This window comes from Pteropus vampyrus, unplaced genomic scaffold (assembly GCF_000151845.1).
Source record: "Pteropus vampyrus isolate Shadow unplaced genomic scaffold, Pvam_2.0 Scaffold19, whole genome shotgun sequence".
Classification (NCBI taxonomy): Eukaryota; Metazoa; Chordata; class Mammalia; order Chiroptera; family Pteropodidae; genus Pteropus; species Pteropus vampyrus.
Window position 1 is genome coordinate 11,074,437 of NW_011888800.1, and position 4,367 is coordinate 11,078,803.

The following is a 4,367-nucleotide window of genomic DNA, read 5'->3' on the forward strand; positions in this document are numbered from 1 at the left end:
AATGGTAGTAACATAGCAAGATGGCAGAGTACCAAGCTCTGGACCCTCTTCTTGCTCACAAACATACCAATTCAGCAATAATTCACAAATCAATTTCCTTTTTGAAAAATCTAGAAACTAACTGAAATGCTCTTGCACTCCAGGAGGATGTGAAATCAGACTCATCGTCGGCAGCAGGGAGATTTGGGAAACCGTCTCACCAAAGTGTCTGGCCCAGGCACAGTGTTTTATGAACAGAAAGCGACTTCCTGGCCCTCATCTTCACTTAATGTATGGGAGGGGTTAATACATGTATCCAGTACCCTCAACTTTTCTGTGGGGGCTCCACAGAGGACTGACTTTTGTCTTGCTTGTCTTGGAACCTTGATTATCCCAGCATAGTCTAGCCACCTGGGGAAAAAGTGGAGATGCAGGCTTGGGCTGGCAGACACCATAGAGCCTTACCCTGCTCAGCACCCTACAAGCAAATAAAAAATCCAAGTTCACAGCTTACCTCTAGAGAAGGAAAGAGTTGATCTGTTTATCCAGCACTCCAAATTCTCTAGAACCACCCAAAGAAGTCTGCCATTCTGGAAGCTCTGGTGGGTCCAGTATAATATAGTTATCTGAGAGAAAAAAGAAACAGTGGCTTGGTCTGGTAGACATCATAGACACTTCTCCCCTTGCTCAGCATATAGTGAGTATATAAAAATCCCAGCTCTCAGCTTCCCTCAGGGAGGGAAAATGTTGAAGTATACATATAACACTCAATCTCTCCAGGGATGCCCAAAAACTGGCATCTGAGTTTCCAATCTTGGAGCTCTGATAGGTATGAAATAGTCTAGCCACCTAGGAAAGAATAGATGGTGGTTTGAACTAGATGCCATAGCTCCCTCTTCCTGGCTCAGCACAGAGCAAACGGACAAAAACCGCAGCTGCATGCTTATCCCTGGAGAGGAAAAAAGTTGATAGAGACCCCCAGAATCTCAAGTTAGGCTGATTGGTGGGGGTCTTTATCTGCACAAGGCATTTGTGAAGACTGTGAGAGGTGCCTGCTTTGTCTAATGCACAGAAAATTCTTGTAGGTGATTAAAGTTGAGTTATCAGCTTAAATAGACTGTTATAAGGTATTTTATGTAAGCCTTGAGGTAACCACACACAAAAATAATGCCTATACAAGTTACATAAAAGAAAAAGAAAAAGTATTTCAATACAAAAAAATCAAGACTCAAGGAAGACAGATAAAAAGGAAAATACAGACAAAAGAAATACAAAACTAACAAAAAACAGCTATCAAAATGCAATAGCAAACCCTTTCCTACCAATAATTACTTTAAATGTAAATGGATTAAACTCCCCAATCAAAAGACAGAAAGTGACTGAATGAGTAATAATAATAAAAAGACCCAACTATATGTTGTCTACAAGAAATTCACTTTAGAGTTAAGAATGCACATAGGTTGAGTAAAGAGATGGAAAAGATATTTCCTGTAAATGGTAACCAAAAGAGAACAGGGATAGCTAAACTTATGTCAAACGAGGTAGACGTCAAGTCAAAATTGTCACATGAGACAAAAAAGAATATATTATAAGGCACCGGGAAGACATAAATATATATATATATCTATATATATATATCTCTCCAACATCAGAGCACCTACATATTTAAAGCCATCACTGGCAAAACCAAAGTGACAAATAGACAGCAATACAATAATTGTAGGAGATTTCAATATCATTCTCTCAATAAAGAAGAGAACATCTAAACAGAAGGTCAATAAGGAAATAGAGTATTTGAATAATATTAAATATCAAATAGATATAACAGACAACAGCAGAATATACATATTTCTCAAGTACACATGTATCTTTGTCAAGGATAAATCACATTTTAGGCCACAAAACAAGTCTTAACAAATTTAAGAAGATTGAAATCAATCAAGTATCTTTTCTGATCACAATATAATAAACCTAAAAATCAAAAGCAACAGCAAAACTGGAAAATTCACAAATATGTGAAAACAAAAGCACATCCTCTGGAACAACCATGATGTTAAAGGAGAAATCAAAAGGGAAGCCAGAAACATCTCAAGACGAAAGAAAGTAAAATACAACATAGCAAAGTTTATAGAATGCAACAAAAAGAGTGTTAAGAGGGAAGTTCATAGCAATAATGCCTACATTAAAAAGAATAAAGATATCAAATTAACGGCCTAACTTTACACTTCAAGGAACTAGAAAATGAAGAAAAAACTTAACCCAAGGTTAGCAGGAAAGAAAATAACAGAGCAGAAATGACTAAAATGAAAATTAGGAAAACAATAGAAAAAAATCAAAACTAAAAGTTGTTTTGGAAAAAAAAATTGACAAACCCTTAGACTAAGAAAAAAGAGAAAAGACATAAATATATAAAATCAGAGAATAAAAAAAGAGACTTTAAAACTGGTATCACCAAATTAAAAGGATCATATGACACTATTATGAACAATTATATACCAACAAACTGGATAATCTAGAAAATGGATATTCCTAGAAATATACAACCTACCAAGCCTAAATTACGAACAAATAAAAAGTCTGAATAGACCTATGACTAGTACAGAGATTGAATTATTAATCAAAAACCTCCCAACAAATAACGCCAGGATGAGATGGTTTCGATTATGAATTCCACCAAACATTTAAAGGGAAATAAACACTAATCCTTCTATTTGAAGTTTAGATGAAAAATGTAGAAACACCCAGCACATGGACTTACACATCAAGCAAAATAATAGAAGTTATTATATTATTATGTGTTTTGTTGATATTTTTGTATTGTATACTTTCTTCTTTTTCTTAATTTCAGTTTCACATATTCATCTAACAGTATTTGTTGAACAGCCATAATAGGTCATGAGATATTCAATAAGTACAAATTGATTTTTAATTAAGGGATACATTTGATAGTTCCTAAATGTCCCTTCAAGAACAAAGAATACGAATATTTGTGTTCGTAGACGTATCTTACTTCAGCATATACAGAGCAAATGAATAGTTGAGTCACTAAAATATTTCAGGCTCTAAACCCATTCTTAACGCTAAGAGTATGAATTTTCAATATCAGTTTCATGAATTATAGAATGTTGATACATAGTGATTAAGAGCATGGGCACTGAAATCAGACCTCAGGAAATTAAGTCCCCACTCTGTCCTTTCCTAGCTTTTTGAACTTAGACAATTTACTTCAGAGTTCTCACCTTTAGAATAGGAGTACTAATAGAGCAATCTCATAGGTTGGCTTTAAGGATTAAATACATCAATTCGTGTCAAGCCTGGCACATTGTAAGCATCCAATAAATGTTAACTGTTTTTGTTTTCATTACATAAACTTATTTAGCCCCCTCATCACTTAGTTATACAAACACAGAGTAAGACACTAAGGAGTATGATTTTAACTTCTTAAAAAATATTTCAGTTTGTCTCAAATTTTTGCCTTTAATCTCCTTTGGTGAAGGCTTTAAACATTATTCTTACCGTGGGAGGCACTATTTTTTTTTTCCTTTTTGAAAGTGATTATAGTTCTTCATGTCTTTTTTTTTTTAATAATTCTCAAAGATTTCCAGACCTCCCGAGAAAATTTCTCACATATTTAATCAGAAATAGAGGGGAGAATAAAAGCACAAATCTTGAACAGACTGAGAGACAACTACATAAAGAACAGATTCTCTGACAATGGAAACAAAAGGCTATCATAGATAACCAGAGTGTCTTCTTTCATTTTTTGACCTTTAATTGAAAGATTAAGATAAGTAATTCCTGTGAGAAAGCAAAAGGCTGATTCACTTGCCCTGTAGCTTAAAGTAAAAAAGCTTCCTGGAAACTTTACTGTATATTATGAATCACTCTCATGTCACTCTCAAAAGTTCATAGCTAAGTAAAATGCTGGAAATGGATTAATGGTGCTGTGGCAGGCATCAGGGCTAAAGAAAGAGGTATAAGGCCTCTAGATAATACATCTGTGCCTCCCTCAAGACATTTTTGTAAAGTTGATGTTTCTGACCTTAAGTTTTCCTGTCTCATTGTATCAGAAGAGACTGCTCTTTAAAAATTCCCACTATTTCAAAACATTCCAATTGGTAAAGTTATAAAAAGCCAAGTGCATTTTATTTTCCTTTCAATATTCTCTATGCCTTTGGAATAACAGTAGTCCCCCCTTAACCGCAGGGATACATTCCATGACCCCCAGTGGATGCCTGAAACCGCAGATAGTAACAAACTCTACATATACTATGATTTTTCTTAAACATACATATACCTATGATAAAGCTGAGTATATAAATTAGGTATAGTAAAACAATAATAACTAATAATAAAATAGAATAATCATAACGATATACTGTAATAAA